The sequence below is a fragment of the Mytilus galloprovincialis genome, chromosome 8 (assembly GCF_965363235.1).
Source record: "Mytilus galloprovincialis chromosome 8, xbMytGall1.hap1.1, whole genome shotgun sequence".
Lineage (NCBI taxonomy): Eukaryota > Metazoa > Mollusca > Bivalvia > Mytilida > Mytilidae > Mytilus > Mytilus galloprovincialis.
This window is the reverse complement of record NC_134845.1, coordinates 33,368,076-33,388,096: the sequence shown is the minus strand read 5'-3', so window position 1 is coordinate 33,388,096 and position 20,021 is coordinate 33,368,076. Positions and strand designations below refer to the sequence as shown.

Genomic DNA, 20,021 nt, shown 5'->3' with positions numbered 1-20,021 from the left:
ATTGGAATCATGATAGGACTTGTTCTATTTACACACAGAGGGAGGCGTAGAAATGGGATTATTCTGCTCTGTTTCCTGCCATCGAGACTAGATATTTATTCGAATAAAACGTCTATCTGACCTTTTTAAAATGCGACCATTAGTATTTCCTCTAAAAATATCAATAGTTTTTTTCAAAATTTAGGAAATATCAGGTGATTGTTTAGTTGTTAAACTTGACAGTAGTTAATTAGGGAAAGGACAACTACCCGACCAAAGGGCAGGAAACAACCGAAGGCCACTAATGGTCTTCAACACGTGCGTCAAATGGCTTCTTAATAAAATTGTGTTCTAGTTCTGTGATAATGGATGTCATACCAAACAAATGGCTATCCCCGACAAACTTCAAAATATATAAATAAACTAAAGCTAAAACTCATACAAGACAAAGAGATTGTTTCTGGATATTGTAAACATAAAGGTTTTGAAATAAGGACGACACATATCTTAACATTGCATTGAAATATCAAATCATAGAAATTATCATAAACATTTATACGTTTTGTGCCGGATGTCTTGATAGATATACATTGTAACTGATAAATCATAAAACTATTGTTTATGGATAGTTTTATCTTTATTTTCCCTCTTTATACATTAAACTCGTCGCATCATCATTGCAGCATATTTCAAGGAATACTTAGAACTTTTCCATGTTTCCCATTGTATAAGAGCTTCTCCAGTCAGACCTTCATCATTATTTGCATATGACAAGGTGAAGCTGACATTATCACATGCATTGTACCACCAACCACCACCAACTCTGTGAACCGCTTTTGCACAATTTCCACTCGCATGGTCATTGTCTTGCTCGGGTGTTGAGAACTTCATTCCATTGTGATATGATAAAGCATCGCCTGGAAAAGAAAGTATTTACTCGATATAGTAATATAAGATATGTAGGAAAATGGTAGAAACAATTATATTTTCATATGTGTTTGACATTTATGAATAAGTAGATTCTTTTAAATATTGTGCAAACACTGCTTTTTTTATAATGAAGAAAACAACAAAACTCACAAAACATGACATCAGAATATATGAAGTTCAAGTGACTTTGATAATAAATATAGATCTTGCATAGCTTACACCTAATTTCCTTATGCATTTAGAGCAAAGCAAAGGTTAGCTTGCTAGCTTTGTTTGTATATTGTACAATTATATTGGGATAACGTCCAATCAAATTCAAATATAATATAAACAGGTTTAACTACGCATATCTATATTGTTTGAAGATGTAAATCTTAATTAAAATTCTTGAATAAACATTTATACAAACAAAGCAAACAAGCCAACAAAAGTTTTACTCTACAAGCATTGGGAAATTACCTGTAATGTTTCAAAATTTAGATTTCTTTATTGCTACGAAGATCGGAATTGTAATTAAGGTATTATTTAAGTCTTATTATTGTGCGGCTTTATTAAACAAAATCTACCTACCAGCATATCCTGAAAATCCACCGATTGTCAGTTAATATTTAGACCCAGCATCTCCAACCTTGAATGATGAGTATTTGGTATACCTCTTTTGACCTTTAAAATTTTCCATCTGAACCCTCATTTCAGTTTTCCAATTTGAAGTTAGTTGATAAAGATATTTGTTTCCTATCAAAAGTTAAATATGTAACATTTCGATTCATTTCAATACATTTACTGATATATACGAAACTGTCAACAATTAGTATTTAGTCACTAAGTGATTCTCCTTGAAAAATCTATACTGCAAATTCTCCTCGAAAAAGCTTTCCTGCAATTCTTTAAAAAAAAAAAGCTATCCTGCGTTCTGCAACCTGCATGTGAGTAACCCTAAGTTAGTTTTGGCATAACTTAAATAAGCCGAAGTATTTTTAAATAGATATTTTATCAACATTTACCTTTTTACAGGGGCACTAGCTACGATATATGAAAAAAACTATAATATGATTTTGATTGGTTCAATCATTGATAAAGTGAAATAATGAAATAACAATTTGTTTTAAGCAGCCAATTTGGTGCAATTTGTCAAAATAAGCAAGAACAAAAAATCGTTGATGAATTATTCACTTGTAAGTAAATAGTTCGACACATGCATAGGTCGTGTTCAGTTATTAAAAGGAAAAGAATGTTAACATTGAAAGTGAAACAAAGGTGAAGCATTTCATTGATTGATTCCACAAATCCACCCACAAAAAATCATTCTTATACTGATAAAAACGTTAATTAACTTTTGATTAACTTAATGTTTTTTGTTTATATCGGGTTTATATGACCATCGGCTGTATTCGGGATCATTTCGATAGCTGATAAGTTGGCGTCTAGAATAAAATTCACACGGAGTTATGATAAATACTATTGAGTGCATGCGTTTTCAACTGTTTAATTCAGACTAATTGTAATTTGGATATACGTTTTAGTATGTTATAAATCAAATATGAGAATATGAGTCAAATCGGTGAACTTGAATTTGACAGCTTGTGCTCCCTTAAATTGACATTTCTGTTTTGACTTGGTCGGGCTTGGTTAATATCTAAATATTACAGATAGGAACTTTAAATGTAAAAGTATAATTTTTTGAAGCCCTAGACTAAATCGGTAAGACATTGATATGGTTATAAATATGAATTTACTATATATACGTTTCGAAACACTAAGAATTTTCTACTCCAAGAACAGATAAGCTTATCTGCATTTGTCAAAACCTTTTGGGAATCTTGGTCATTAATGCTTGCCACCTGATTATTTGCGCCTGGCGTACAAAATTTTAAGTTGAGATTTATTTATAAAAAGGCGCAATCAAGAATCTTCATACGAATACTAAGATTGATATAGAAAGACCCCCCCCAAAAAAAAAAAAAATAGACAGAGTAAAAACTTATTAAAGAATCTTACTTTGTCATCGAATGCATTTAACGAATAAACAGAAAGCTTACAAACAAAATATATTTATCTGAAGTGTATTATTCTGTGTAAAAACAGTCGTAGTTTTCATTAATAATGCTCAAAATGTGGTTGTGAAAACTATTGTTTGTTTTCAAACAACATTAGCACCTAACCGAAAAGGGATATCAATGTTTTATTGCTGGACTTACCTAACCAGAATTCCCGATTTAGGTCTCCAAAACCATTTTCATATCGAATCCAATTCTTATTGAAATTTGCAGAACCATCAATTCGTCTAATAATAACCTTGTACAAAAAAGTGAAATGTCAAATTGGTTAAAAAATGATAAAAAGTGAAATAAGTTCAAACATACATGGCGAGGATACACACAAAAAGTTATATGACTATGCATCTTTTAAGAGATACTTTAATGTAATAAATTGTGACTTTGCGTCAATAATAGAATATCATATATATAGTAATTTAGAGCCTCGGTGGTCGATTGGTCTAGCGACTGAGCATAGTGCAAGGCGATTGGGTCCCACGATATCTCAGTACCATGATTTCGAATAACGGCCTGGGAAGAAATATATATATATATCTCCATGCCTTATTTATCATGTACTGCAGTACGACGCTAGATTAGAACTGACGAGGAAAGGTAACACACGGCCACCGAAAGCTTTATTATAGTGAAGCCCAGGTGGTCGTGTGGTCTAGCGTGACGGATACAGTGCAGGCGATTTGGTGTCACGATATCTCAATCGCATGGGTTCGAATCCCGGCGAGGGAAGAACAAAATATTTGCGAAAGCAAATTTACAGATCTAACATTGTTGGGTTGATATTTAGACGAGTTGTATATATATATTTCTCTAATTCTTAGCCGATTTATCGTTTTCCTAACCTGTTGATTATTTTTATTTAATCAACGTGTGGTTCGTTTGATCTCAGCTATTCACTGGTCGAAATTCGATTATGACGTAAAATTTTCTTGCTTTCTTCTGAATTTCTTATTGTGATGTCATGAAAATAGACGACCATGCCTGATGACGTCACAAAGAAAGAGCACATCTTTTTAGAAGAAGAAATAAGTTTGCCTACATACTGCATAAAAATCATTAGACAAACTGATTCCACCACCAAATCTGGTGTAATACGATATTTATCCACTCTCGACAGTTAAATTTTAAATATTTAAAACGCTCGGGCAAGCCTCGCGTTTTAAATTTGAAAATTTAACTGTCTCGCGTGGATAAATATCGTATTACACTCGATGCAGTGGTAGAATCTATATATATATATATATATATATATATACAGCACAAACAACATTTCCAAAAGACCAAAAAAGTGAAAGGGTTTATGTTAACAAAACGCAATTGACTAACAGGTCGAGCAACTGATGTTCTTAAACCCTGCTGACTGCCATTGGCGATTGCAAAATAAATTGATCACAAGAGTAATATAATTCTAACACTGTTGTGTGCAATTTTCAGATTTATATATATACATAAAAGACTGAATAAGAGCTAACGATAAATTATACGATGGATCATAATAATTATGATACATTACATACACAATATAATATATACCCAGTCTAAAAGGGTACAGCATCACCAAAAATAACAATAAAATGAACAAATGTTAGATATTTTGGAGAATAGATATCCGTATGATCACGATGTAAAATGAATCGTCAATCTTTTCTTATTATAACACTATCATAATCTTGAAGTTTATAAAAGAAAACCAGTTTAAGCGAAAATCAGAGACGCTGGTACAATTTTTAAATTTCCAAACACGACGCAAAGTTTTGCCAAAATAAAAATAGTAATTTGCTGAATAAACTGGCACAACTCTAAAATTCCAAAGGTGACGACAGTTAAGATGTCACAACAACTGCGTGGAAAAATAGTACCAATAAACAGCCCTGAGCAGTCAAAGTTGTTATAATATTCGAAATTTGACAACGGTAGAGCAATTGAGCAACAGAGACTGCGTATGTAAACATCCCAAATAAATAGCAGTTTAATAATGATTAGAAAAATATTTAAAATTATATTTACTAAAGTGAAATTATTGATCGTGGCATGAACCCTGTGATTTAAACTGTCCAGTTCGGAAGCCGGAGTTACTGGAAAGAAATGATGGCAGGAAAATGAGTGATGGAAGGGAAAATGAGTGACTCATTCTATGTTTTTTTTTTCATTTATGCCCTCCGGAAAAACTGTCCTTAACTTTCTTATCCAAAACCTATCCCGAGCAAGTATGTCGGCCATTGACCAACCCTCGTTGTGGTCTATGATTGTGATTGTAAGATTTTTTTTAGATCAGAGTGAGCGTGCCCAGGTGATCTCAATTGACAACTTACGGGGAAGTCAGGCTTACAGGTGTAGAAATAAGTTTTTACATAGGATAATTCCTATGTACAACCTTTTTATTAAAGATAAAAAATCAAATATACAAAGTTATGTTCTTTTTGTAGATGTGAAGATGCAACTATTGGACATTTATTTTATGATTGTCAAGTGACATCATTTTTTTTGCATTTGTTTTGTGATTGTCTGAAAAATTTCTATGTAAACATTGAATTTAACAAAAAGAACTTTTTTCTTGCTTTTGAAGAAAAGGCCTATTTAAAAATTTTCTTATAATTTATGCCAAAATATACATCAATAAATGCAAGATAGAAGAAAAGCTTTCTAATGCCATTGAATTAAAAAAATAGACTGAAAAACTTGTTATATACAGCAAGAAAATGCAACACTGAACTTGAAAAACTTTGGGCCCTATGCTAATTATTTATCCCGGCTGGTAATCTAACAACCAAATTTGTATCAATATATATCTTTTTGACCTATTTATGGAACAGAGCAAACAAACATGTAATACATGCATATAGCTCATGTAAACATTTTTTTCTATTAAATAATCTATAGATATTTCCATATAAAGAGATTGTGAAAAGAGAGAGAGAGAGAGAGAGAGAGAGAGAGAGAGAGAGAGAGAGAGAGAGAGAGAGAGAGAGAATCAGAGAGACGAAAAGAAATTTTCAAATAATTTGTATTTTAGTTTTTGTTTATATCTTGGTAAAACAATAGTCTTGTGTTGTTATATACTTGAAAACCTTAGTCAGGTGATGCTGGAAAAAAACAAACAAAACAAAACATCAATGAAACGGAACCAAGACAGAGGTTTGGATACAGATGTTGAAATATTTTTTTTTCTGATTTGACCATGAAAATATTGGCGTAATACAATGCCATTCTCGTCCCCATCGCTTTCCCGTTTATCTGACTGTAATGTTCACCATAAAAGGTAACATTGTTATATTTCAGAACCAGAGTAAGCAGCTAGACTAAACATTCGGTAGGTGGTAATAAAGTGTTGCGATAGTCCTTAATTTTCCTACACGATTGCATTCCGTCATCATGAGGTATGTTGGTAAACAATGAGGTGACCTCTAAAATGACAAGGAGGGTTTCTGGAGGAAGAGGGTTCATGGGAAGGAAGATTTTCTACATGAGATCTTAAATGAAAATCTACGGATTCCAAAATGTTCTCCGTCGGGTGGTCGTTTGCGGATACACTGGTCTACCAGGGTTGTTAACCTTGTGTATTTTGGGAAGAAGATACAATCGACCAGGCTTGGTGTTTTAGGTTTTAAATATCCGAGTGTATATCATCTATGTAACCGTCATTGTGCATGGTTTGTAACGCAGTAATAATTTTGGAACTAAACTCGGAAGTAGCGTCATAGTCAAGCTTCTTAGAAAATCTCTCATCAGAGAGCTGACGCTCTACTTCCGCGATGTTGTTAGTTTTGTCCATTATTACAACGGCACTTCCCATGTCTGCTGGTTTTGTCACAATATCATTTCGGTTTCTCAGCGATTGTATGGCTTTTTCTCGTCAGAAGAGGTATTATAAAACGACGAGTACTTATTGCTAGCTATATATATAGAAAAACTTTTGATAATTGAATCATAATGTATTTATATATTCACCCCACACAGCCCTCCCACAAACATAGAGAGATAGCCATAAACAATCCAACACACAAACAAACAACAACGAACATAATTAAAACAGGTTGACTTAGTACAGGCAAAGTTTGGTTTAATTCGGCTTAGTAGAAAATTTAAAGCAGGCCATCCAGTGTACATGTTGTAGTCTTACCATAGTTACTGAAGACCCCTTATCAATATTTAAAGAAGTTTTCAAGTTGTGACCATTTGAAGGTGTCCATAGACTTCTAAATCAAATGTTTATGTTCTATCTTTAGCCGTGACGGCCATATTGGTTTGATGACAGGGTCATCGGATACATTTTTCAATCAAGATACCCTATTTAAATTTATGGCTTAATTTAAATCTTTTTGATCAAGTGAATTAAGTGGAGAAGAATTTTGTAAAAGATAACGGACGACAACGAAGACGGACGCCAGACGCCAAGTGATGAGAAAAGTAAAAAAAGTAAAAAGGTTAATGCTAATTTCTTTTATAGAAATTATCAGGAACTAGCTAAAACACTGAAAGATAGAGTTGTAGAACACTCAAGCTTACTAGAAGCCGAAACGAAACGATATGTTACGTTTTTTCAGTGGTTTACTTAAGGTAACCAATACAATTTTGGGACATTCGAATGTTTAGAGAAGACCTTAAGCTGAGCTGTGGTAGTGACATAAATATTTACTATTTGAATCTCTGAACTTGAATTTTTGTTTTTAATCCTAGAGATGGGCGGATTCCTCCATAGTGTATTTTTACCCATATAAGGTTGATTTTTGTAAATTGAGTAGAGATTTAAGCAATATTTATATAACTTACTGTCCATCGCCCACCGTCGGTCTTCATATCACAATAAACCTTGAATCCCCTTCCGGCATAGGGATAGATTCTATACACTCCACTAGGGTCATGTTTAGGGTCCAAATCTGAGCAGTCTTTCGGCTTACGTACTGTTTATGAAAATAAGTAATAATTCTTATGCATAATAAAACATGAATGGTTGGTGTTTGACGTATAAAGCCAGTAAAGGCAAATAAAATATATATATATATATATGCGAACCCACGGCCTTCTCACAAGGCAAGTACACTTTATACTTTCAGAAAAAAGATATGATGATAATACGGTAAAGAAACATCAACCAAACATCATGAACAGAAGGGAACGTCTACCACTAATATTTCTCTACATAAAATGTCCAATATTTCAAAGACTAATTTAGATTTACCGCCAACAAAAAGTAATTAAAGAATAAAATCGCCCTGATAAACTTATTACAGTCCGAGCTATTTACACAAATTAATAAAAATTGCTTTTGTCTTTTATCATGATCATTTAAATTACAAAGACAACACAATGCGATGACAGACGGTATCTTACCTTCTTATATAATTCTATGAATATCAATGGTTAAAAGCGAAGATGTGGAGACGCTAAAGCTTTAACATTGGGTTATTATTTTAACACACAGTTTATAGTAGCAAGCTCCTAAAAAGTGGTGACATGAAGCTGCTTTTCTTTTTTGTAGCGAACAGTAAGTGTGACCGAAACAATAACGCTGTACATTGAGTTTGGTTAGTAGCAGTGTTACGTCCATTAAAGATTATTAAAAAAATCGAAACGATACTATCGCTTAAACCACAGATGAGGAAATTGATTCTAACGATCGAAAATAAATGCAGGAGAGGTCTACAAACTGTTACTGTCAGTACTTTTGTGTCTGTATAGATCAATCAAAGTAAGTTGTTTATTTTGATGGCCCGATCACTTTAGTAGTTCACTAGTCTGAATACCATTGGTAACAAAAATTCTTTTCACAATGTGCTAGTGACCTGTGTAGTATCAATACTCCAAAGTATCACGACGTAGCCTTTAAACTGATTCATTAAGTTTAATTAACAGTATATTGGTTGGAAAGAAAATACACTAAAATACAGCAAACTATATTAAAAACGTTTTAATAGAATTTCCTTTTAAATACGTGTATGAAGTATATCTACATCATAGAACTATATTTTAAATAGACTGGTGTGTTAATAATATCATGTTTTGTCAAAATGTAAGTTAAATCATTGTGGTCAAACCTGGACGCAAAAATAAATTTTCATCTCTATATGCCAAGACATTTAGAACTCGTTCTGCGGTAGCTCCATAGAAACAAACACCTAAAATGTATAAAGAAAAAAATATTAAATCATATATCTTAACATATAACTGATATAATAAATGTGTACAAAAGCATTGACTAAATAATCAAACAGTATTAACAACAACAAAGAACGATCTAGAAGGTCATTTTGAAAAGGCGGGAAAAAACCTCTTAAACCTGATATAACAAAACGCCCGACTAAATCGACCAACGGAATGAATGGAAAACATGTTGTTCTGGAATATAACAAAAGTGCAGGACTCAATTTGGAACATTTTATGAAAACACAAAAATACAAAGTTGTATTAACTAAATCATTAATACTTTCTAAACAGTATATTGATATTTGATATTATAAATAGTTTTGCAAAACATTATTTCTTTATATACAACTTGCAACAATCGAGAAATGTAATTTGAACATAGCTTTTATTATTTTATTGACCCACTATTCACAAATAGTTTTGACCTCATACTATCGTTTTGTTCATTTCTAAAATTTTGTTAAAATTAAGACAATTTTGTCACTAGAGTTTCCCTGTACTTTCTCTTCTCTCAGTAGGTGAGAATGTTTTTTAAAAAAAACGACGTGTTATCTTAGATTATCATCCTATCAAGTATTTAATGAATACCAGAATCTGATTTAGATACAACTCTTTTTCTGTTTAACTTAGTATCCGATGCAACCAACACATTCAGGGTGGTTAGAACAACAAAAACAGATAGACAGGAAGCCATTTTAGCCCCAAATGGAGAACTATACATGCGATACCATTTTATACTTTCAGGATGCATGTAAACAGATATGCTAGTGTTATACAAGAAGGCAACAGATGGTTACCAGATAGTTTTAACATGAAACAATTTCCAAGAATCTTGATATTTCTTGTTTTTCTTTGATATACGCCAGAACAAGTCATAAATAACTGATCAGTCGTTTTCACTGTTTCTGCTGATTAATATGTTTAAATTTGTCAGTTTGATGGATATCCTCCTTTTTGAAGTTTGGTTCCCCCCTTTTATATATTATGATACTTACAAAAAAAAAATTTACATGTGTATTTTTCTTCCTTTATATGCATGGGAGTATCACCGTCCTGTTGTATGTTCATGTTCGATGTGAGATCAACAAATGTGCGGGTATGGGCGAATTAATTATATATAAGTTCTGCTTATAAATTCGAATATCCATTTGGTATCTTTTGTCTCTACGATTATAAACGAGCATAGTTACTCTTTGTTTTTCACGTATAGAGTAAACAGTACCGCAAGAAAAATCGATCTGGTAATCGTTATTATTGGTCGCTGTACTTTTATATGATGATTAGTCAATAAGACGAAATTTTATAAATTATATTGAACAATATAAAAATAAAATAAAGACACCTTGTGTGATTGCCAATAAGACAACTAATTACTAGAGACGAAATGACTGTTTAGATATTGACCCTCGTAGTATTCCTTGTGTTTCCCTTATTAACACCTTCTCCAACAAGATGATGCCAGAATTGCATGCATTTGACATAGAGTGAGGTCGGGTGCCTCAACAAGACAAGGTTATTTTGCTTTTCTTACCTCTGCCGTAATGTAAATCTAGATTCAGTACGAAAAGTGTATAAAGAACAACGGTAAATTATATATAGAGATAAAAAGACGACTATTCTGGTGTATTTGAAAGAACTGCATTTTGTAACACAACAAAACATGGATCTCGTGTGCTTCGAACTTTACATTGTGTCTATCAACTAGTACATATACTCACTAATGGTAACTTAGTTCTTAATATATTCCATAGGCAAATTAGAATAATAAGGACTTAAGCGGTATTTGGTCAAAAGAAAGGTGCCCACCATATCTACAAAAACACAAAAGTGATTTAAAGGGCTAAATGATGCCCTTCCGATGCGTCCGAGATCAGCCTAGTTTATGGTAGGGCTGGTGTTGTTCAATCTTTAGTTTCTATGTTGTGTTTGGTGTACTATTGTTTGTCTGTTGATTTTTTTCTTTTTTAGCAGTACTGTGCAAGTACAGACCGAAGATAAGGCTTAAATTTATTAATGAATAGTGTAAACTTTTAAGATTTAGGTCTAGCTATATAGTTGTCTGCCTTCCTATCGTTGACAGCAAAATACATCTTCATTGATTATTTCAATAGGTTATGCGGTTACCATCGATCACATGTAAATCCCATCAATATCCTGTTCATTCATATGACATTTGTTGATTATTCATTAGAGAATATGAAAAACACATTGTTCAAAAACTTCTTTTAATATGAACTTAATGAGAGTGAAACAAGAAATGCCCATAAAAAGTAAAAACATGTAGATCAACATTACAAATAATTCAAAAGAAAGCTCAGAAATATTAACAACACTTTTGTAATACTCTATTTACAAAGAATCCCAAACATTTGTTAACCTATTCTTGGAAATAATCCGATTAAGTAAATTTCAATTATAATAAAAAGGTATATAATTTGAGCAACTATCTATTCAAAAAAATCATCTGTGATTTTTACATAAAAAAAACCCAAATAAACGACAAAAACAACAAAAACATATACATGAACAAAAACTTCAACAAAAACAAAGACGATTTGTAAACAAATATTATAAAATATTGATATGCTCAATAACTAAGCACACAGTCTTTTAACCGTAATATTTGCATGGTTATTAATTTTGGCAAGTATTTCATTAAAACCTAAATCCTGAATTTTATTGATAACGTCAGTTTCTGTCTGTATCAGTTCTTTTTGTTTTAATTTCAGTAAAACTTGGTATCCTTGCTCTACAACATCATCCTTGTAGTTCTGTTGAATATTCATTAGATCAGTGTCAGACAATCCTAATTCTCTGGACAAACTACGGAATTTGTATCGTGGTCCAAGGTGTCGGGCTACTTTACTCATAAACATTGTTGACAGCTCTTCTATAAAAAAATAATATTTTGGAGTAAACACAGGTGTTATGATTTTGCAGAGTATCAAACTGTACGTTTTTGTGTTTTTAAAGAGAAACATGTTCTTAAATTTAAACCAATCTCCATCATTATTCCTGTTGATATTTTAATATTATTTATTCTATCTATTTCAGGAGAATTTGTTCTATTTCATGGTTGTTTACACTTGTCAAGCATGTACCTAACATGTAAATCAGTTAAAATAAATGCGTGTTACTTTCATCACGGATTACTTTGGTCAATTACATTAAGATTTTTATTGAATTGTATCTAAGAAAACGATCGGAAAAACAGGGGTCCTATTATCTAAATTAAAACGCCTATTTTGTCTTCTGTACGTCATTCGTGTGCATGCATGCAGCTTATCAACACCTCATGATTTCTTTAAATGTCCTGTACTAAGTCAGGAAAACGGCAGTTGTTATCTTATTGTTTTATTTTCTTTGTATGTTGCATTGTCGTTTTTGTTTTTGTTGCACTTCAGTTTTTCTCATATTTTGTTGTTTTCCTGTTAAAGTTTATGTGTTTCCCTTGGTTTTAGTTTGTAATCCGAATTTATTTTTCTCTGAATCGATTTATGACTTTGGAACAGCGGTATACTACTGTTGCCTTTATGTGGTCCCATTAAATTTAAAATTATGTCGAATGTCTTATTCCATCAATGTTGACTCGAAACCTAAAGTAACTGTATACATTATACCATTACTACCTTTGTTTTCCCATCCCCGAACTTTCTTGAGAGCAGTCTCTTGACCACTTGCATGTGTTTCTAGAAAGTTATATGCTGAAACAGTACGCCTGTGATTGTTCTTATCTGACCAATTATATTTACAATCCCATGTTTGCACTTTTTCTATCACTCTGTTTTTATCTGGAACATTGAAAGACAGAAGAATCTTGTGTGGTTCTTGTCGTGATGTAAAATCTGTTATACCAGAATCTAGAATATTGTTTTGTATTGATACTTTGGCAAAACTCACATCAGGATACGAATACCGCTTTGAAAGACTTAAACTTGAATCTTGTTCAATATCACATATATTTTCATCAGATTCTGAATCATCAGCTTTTAATTCACTGAAAGGATATGTAAAAAGTCTCGTCCGTTTTCGTCTGAACGGAAAGCGCCCACATGGTGGAATTAATGCTTTTGTTTCATCATCTTCTTCACCTTCTGAGTCACAGTGATTATTTCGTTCATCAAGTTTCTCATAAGTACATTGTTTTCCTCTCTCTCGGCGAGGACTATAGTTGCAAATCATATTGTCATAAGAGCCATATTGTCCAGCTTCTGCCTGTACAGCATGTCTACGCTGAGCTAGAAGAAAAGAAAAACACTTCAACTTTTGATTGAGTTGCATTAATAAACTTCTTGCATCCGTTTGTTTTGTACATGCTCGTATATTTATAATCTTTCAAAGGGTTAAAATTTCTACATACGAACATGTTTCTTTCTAGAAACGGGACAAGTGCAGAGGCTTGCCATTCGATATTGATACGGCTATCTGTTTCTTTCTGGTCTATTCTTGAACGCCTAACTTTGTCAATTGTTTTTAAGTACTCACCTTTTTTCGATTTCCATCTATATCCAATTACACCAACAGTAATAATTATTACCAATGCCAACACAATTCCTGCAATTGCTTCTAGAAAAACGGAAAGAAAATAAAATAAATTGAAACTATTATATATCACATCCTATTGATGATTTGCAGTTATAGTACTTGTAAAAGCTCCTACTTGCATGTAAGTATTACAAGTTACCATAATCTCTAATATTTTGAGATGAAAATTTGCAATGTAAACCAAAGAACAATGTTTTACAGTATTGTAGGTATACCTGATTGTAATCCATCAGAATGCGTATCTCCGTCACTTTTATCTGAAAATCATATTTATAATAAAATTATTGAAAATATAATTACGTTCAAGACTACATATGAATATTTGTATATTTAAAGATGCCTGCGTAAATCAAGTTAAACAAATAAGTAATTTTTCATCAAAAACATAAAATGTTTACTTCATAAAGCTGAAATTTCGTTATGTTTACTCCAAGTTTTTTGCATAAATATTTTACTGTTTCGATATAATTAGCCATTACATTTTTTATAGTTGAAATATACAATCGAAACTTATCTTAAATCTTTCTTTCTGATTGGTGTTAAAAGATGATTTTCTGATATCTTAATCTCAGTTTTATTCGCAATAGAAAGATTTATTTGTCAGATGCGAATCTCCTCTGAATACGTAAGACTTACCAGATTTGTCCTTTTTAGCTATAAACCTTAAAATAGATATTACAAATAAGTGACAATTAAACAATTTTTAGTACATAAATTATTATAAGTATGTTAATTCTCTTTAAATAACTGGTCAATCAAGCACATTGTCTTTTAGTAACCTCATCACTTTATGAAACGCATAACTTCGAGAACGTTTGTAGAGCCATCAAATCTGCTTTGAATTTGCTGAAGTAGAAATAAATCAATTGGGACATTGAAAAAAAACCAGCATTTAAAAGAAACAAATATACTACAATACACAGAAAAATTAGGATTGAGTAACTTTACCCTTAAATACAATTATGAGTAAACACATATGATCCAGAACCGTTTGTAGTGTTTGTCGTAATATACTGGATGATTTATACTTCTACTAACTTACTGCAGTTCTCCACAGACTGTGTCCTCTTTTGAAGTACAATACATGCGCTGAGACTTGTTTAACTCTGTACAGTTGGTACATAGTTTACATTTGTATGCATGTACATCACTATAATACCCTGGTTTGCACGGGCGGCATGGTATACAGCTGGATGAACCATATGGTGGATCTACTACAATGTCAGATTCCTGTTGGTAACGAACAACATAAACAGAAAAAGTAAGATAAAATGATTATGGTGTAATTGATCCGAGATCAAAATATGTCTTAAAATCATTGACCTAATTACAGCCAAAAATCATACGAAAATGGAGATACAAGTTTAAATAGAGGGATACTGTACATTCGACTCATCATATTATGCACATTCAGTTATGCCAGTTTGATATATTGCAACATACTAGTAGTCATTATTTGATATTTTTTTTTTAGTTTTTCATTTGTATGCTATCATGTTGATGGCATATATATAATTATAAAAAAAATTATACGATTGAAACTTCAGCATAACTTATGTTTATAACATAATGACAGTGTGAACCATTCACTTGACAACTACGCATTGTTATGTAGTTGATACAGCATCAAATTTCATAAGTTCAGTTGTCAGTAGATAACTTTTTATAAGTTTACTTATTTTTCTAAATGACAGTTCTTTAATCTATTTGTTTTAATTTCTTTTTTAGATGTTTAATTTCAAGATGTTGAGGTATTTGTTGCTTGCAACTGATGATTATGTCAAACATTCAGAATGTATCATGCATAGAGTAATACCTAAACATTACAAAAATAGAACAAAAATGAGTCAAACAAAGAACACTTCATGACACCTAAAATAAATCAATTAGTGAGTTACACACAAAAGCCATGTGCAGCTTTGCATGTAAACAATCTATATAGATGCAACACAATTTAGACAAAAACAAAAGAAATGTAGCTTTGCAAACAATTTTTTCAATTCATTACATAAACAAATGTACAATTGTAGAAAATATGTGTACCAACAATCAATTTAGAAACAGCGGAAAGAAAAATCAAGTTTGAGCAGCATGCATCCCTCAAAAAGTTGGGTTACTCTCAAGTGTTCCGGAGAGGTGTGCAGATCCTGCATAACGAGTTGCTCATGCAGAGGTTCTTGTCATTAGTCCGGTTATGAGTCTCTCTCGATTATGTCGCAATTGAAGAAATATTGCAATCATAAAAATTAAACATGTACGCAAAATATTCGCTTTGTTTGAGCAGGTTTCCCCTTAGACACCAACTTTGATTAACTGCTCAGAGTTTTCCAGGTTGTAGCTGAATGCATTTTTTACTTCCTAACATGAATTCATTTAGTACTGCCATTAGATTCCTGGATAACACTAAAACATGTGCACCACAGATTAAAAGATAATGATTGAAATGAATTATCAGATTGATCAAACTCGAATGTTGTATGAATTTATAGAGTTTGTAAACAAGGCCATGTGGATTGCCTCCAGAAAATCATATGACCCTTTAATTTGATTGTTAGAAAAGATGGACTTCATTTCTACTTTAATTAATGATATATGAAACAGGTTTGCATTGAAGTCAATTTGAGATTTTGTACTGAATTCATCACTCAAGATCTGAATTTGAATTGTAGATTTACCTCTAACTTCCTTTATCATATACTAGTATTACAAAGTCCCTTTCATCCTTTTTTCGAGACATTTTACTTACTCATTTTGTTGAAGATGCCCAATTAACCGCAACAAGTAAATGATTAAGAACTACTGTGGTATTGTCGCACTGGGGATGAAGAGAGTAAGTAAGTAAGTAATATACCTACTATATACTAACGTATTGATAAAGACTATCAAAATGAATTGAAGGACATGATTAAGTGTGCCCGCCTGTATTGGGGATATACATATATTTGTTTGGTAGTAAGTTTCCCGACCATGTATGCTGGCGCAAGAGGAATATTAATTCATTTTACAAGTCATTGAAAACTTCAATAAAAAGATATTTATATTGTTAACACTAACCAAATGTATAGCTAAAATAAATTTAACCTATATATTTTTAACGTGGAAAATGTATTTGTTTGTTTATTGATAGCTTACAAAAAACAAAATTTTAATAAAATCAGAGACTATGCGTGCATCAACTTTGTTGGTTGTTACAGAGAATTGGTATTCATAAAACAATATAATCCTATATGGTACTAGACTTCTATAGAAACGATTTAGTTTTCTCTATCCATTTGATTTACAAGAAGCATTATAGTTAGAAAGACGATATTGAAACGAAGAGAAACATATGTGGTTTGAATCATTACCTTTTTGGTTCATTTAAATCTTGTCCAGTCTAATAAATAATAATAAATAAATACGATTACATTCTTTCGAATTTTTCAAATGACAATAAAAAGAAGAAATATTGCAATAATTACACTAATTTTATCTGTGCGTGCATAAGCCAGACATATCTTAATTAACTTATATGTATACTATAGCTATATGGTATTACTATTAAATTTTATATAAAAAAAAAAAAGAAATAAGCAATATAAATTTGGATATGGAAAATTTTTTATGCAATTCATATGTTTTTTATTTGCTCGTTATGTTTGATAGGACACTTTTTTGTTGTATATTTTAGCTCACACTATTCAATAGTGTTCCATTCTACAATAATGCACCAAAATGAATGCCTGTTCACATCAATTTATTGTCATTATTTACTCAAGTTTTTCTTTAAATTTCATTCACCGTTGGAATTTTCATGGCAAATTTAATATCTCCACAGGGGACAAACTAAATTATGTATAGATAGGTTATACATTTTGTTTAGTTTATTTGTTGGAATTTGCTGTATCTAGATTTGTCCAGGTGAATTTTTAGCATATCTATTACCTCTAGTGTTATTTTCCCGAAGCCAACAGGACAATTTTCACATTGGATACACTCGTTAAGTTGCTTATGATATGAAACATTATCCAAAGGATCACATCGCAATGGCATGGAGGTAACTGTGGTAAAACTTGTAAAACACAAAACACAAACTATCTGGATAATCAGCATGTTACTGATTCATATCTGTAAATATAAATGAGAAATTACAAGTTCATTCCAATTTTCAATGAAAAAAACTATCTAGATCAAACACTTGTTCTGTTAACCTGTTATTTGCACTGCATTTGTAAAATGACAAAAAAAGAAGAATGTCAACACTTCACTTAACTCGATAGAAATGAAATGGATTTTGTTCTAAGTGTTATCACTCATCATCACTCATGTATTATTTCCTACAAAAATGATAATGAAACTTTATGTTTCTGTTTTCCGTCCGAAACGCTTCGTTGGATTTACTTTTATCATTAATGCTCAAAACCAAAACCAGTTCAAAGCCAAGGGCCCATATAAATCAAAATATTCAAGCGCTTTTTCACCAAAAGGAACCGAAAATAAAAGCCAAATCTATCTGAGGTGAGATTTGTCTGGTGGAATCGTAACCTTAGTTACTTAATTATTAACTGACAATTTATGAACTGCATGTTATTAACCAAGTCAGACTATTCAGCAAATGATACATTTGGGGACTAGCAATGGTATCAATCAGATGCTATAAAAAATATATATATCACTTTATAATTTGTATGCGTTCTTGATTTACCAAACATTATTCAAATGTTTAAGCTTTTAACGTATAATAAAGGCATTCTTGTATCAGAAAATGATAAATTTTGTTACATTTAGTCTGTATCTGAATATCTAATATAACCAAGAAGAGACCATGATAATAGAGGTACAAATTAGAATTATAATATAGAGTTATCCCTCTTTGTTCTTGTCCTTTCTTCCCTAGTACATTATACATATTTTAATAATTAGTTATATGGCTATGAATGTTTGCTTGTGTGTGAGTGTGTATATCAATTATATTGTCATTTTAATAGATTTCCTGTTACAAAACTTTGAATTTTTCGAAAAAATACGTTTTTTTTATCCAAGGAATAGATTACCGTAGCCATATTTGGCATAACTTTGGGGAATTTTTGGTCCTCAATGCTCTTCAATTTTGTACTTGTTGTCTTTATAAATATTTTGATCTGACCGTCACCGATGAGTCTTATGTAGACGAAACGCGCGTATAGCGTATTAAATTATAATATTGGTCTCTTTGATAATCATTTAAACATTATTTGTTTTTCTTTATTGCTTATTGTAATTTATAGCGATTTGAGATAGTCTTCAAATAAAATTTTAGAATTCCATGTGTGTTTGACTACGCCTTCACAGATATAATATCACCAAAATGATGGCTTTTCAGACTCGTATCAAGCAGAATTCATACAAAACCTTCTAAAAAAAACACAAAGAAAATATATCATACTGAATTCGAACTTAATACCAAGGATACAACCGAAAGTAGAAGGTCTGTTTTGTATTTGAATAATCGACTTGACAATGACGTTGACATGAATGGACGTCCTCAGACTAGAATGTATGACAAACGCGATGTTTTCAACTACAATCACCTGACCAAACACATTTGATTGTCGATTGAAGTTGAAATTTGCTTCATAATGAAAGATATAAAAGGGGCAAATAGAGGAAAGTGTTTAAGACAATATTATTGGAAACGCAAGGTGTGAATATAACGATTGCGTTGATGTGCGGGACCCCCAAAACAATCTCTATACAAATGTACCAGAAGATGAAAAATATCCAAATATATCTGTAGGTCTGTTTTTTATTAATTGATATATATGACTAGGTACATATTTTTGATAAACAAAATACATGAGTGAAACGGTTGGCTACTTGATGTCTCACTGCTCACCCGTACAAAAAAAAGATTGAAGTGCCCCCCTTCCCATCAAGATGTTAACATTCAAATGTGATTTGTTTAAACAACATCAAATAAAAAAATATTTCCGAAAGGACTTGTATATAACATGCGCAAACTATAAATGTATATATATTCGCTGGTTATTAAGAATTGAAATCAACACACTTCTGCATGTTCAGCACTTGTGTGACTATAACTAAAAATAGAAAAGGGGAATTCTAATCCTGTCACTTGTACGAATGAATGAACCCATAATGGCTTTATAAAAGCCGATACGTACCTGATTATCTTGATATTTTTACATAAACATTATTGATAACGCTCATCAAAACAAAAGAAATATTAAATGATTTTATAAACAATACAGTGCGGTCAAAAATTATAAATTTTACAGCAAGTATGAATCAGGTATTACGTCATAAAATTGGTCACGTGACGTCTTCACATGGCAAAAATGTCATGCTAAAAATCTGACAATTAAAACATAATGTAAACGTTTATACTTA

The 20,021-nt window shown here is 31.7% G+C and overlaps 3 long non-coding RNA genes across 3 annotated transcripts; all 3 read right to left on the bottom strand.

The window, feature by feature from the left end:
- Window positions 1–1,483: 1,483 nt before the first annotated feature.
- Window positions 1,484–9,095, bottom strand: LOC143043248 (uncharacterized). Its single transcript, XR_012968272.1, has 4 exons — window positions 8,999–9,095; window positions 7,734–7,864; window positions 3,108–3,204; window positions 1,484–1,644 (listed from the first exon to the last, which is right to left on the bottom strand). It is a non-coding gene; the product is annotated as an uncharacterized LOC143043248 (long non-coding RNA).
- A 2,220-nt stretch (window positions 9,096–11,315) lies between these two features.
- LOC143085601 (uncharacterized) lies at window positions 11,316–13,675 on the bottom strand. Its single transcript, XR_012981376.1, has 3 exons — window positions 13,593–13,675; window positions 12,737–13,345; window positions 11,316–11,997 (listed from the first exon to the last, which is right to left on the bottom strand). It is a non-coding gene; the product is annotated as an uncharacterized LOC143085601 (long non-coding RNA).
- A 609-nt stretch (window positions 13,676–14,284) lies between these two features.
- Window positions 14,285–19,236, bottom strand: LOC143085600 (uncharacterized). The gene is made up of 3 exons (XR_012981375.1): window positions 17,577–19,236; window positions 14,695–14,882; window positions 14,285–14,314 (listed from the first exon to the last, which is right to left on the bottom strand). It is a non-coding gene; the product is annotated as an uncharacterized LOC143085600 (long non-coding RNA).
- Window positions 19,237–20,021: the final 785 nt, after the last annotated feature.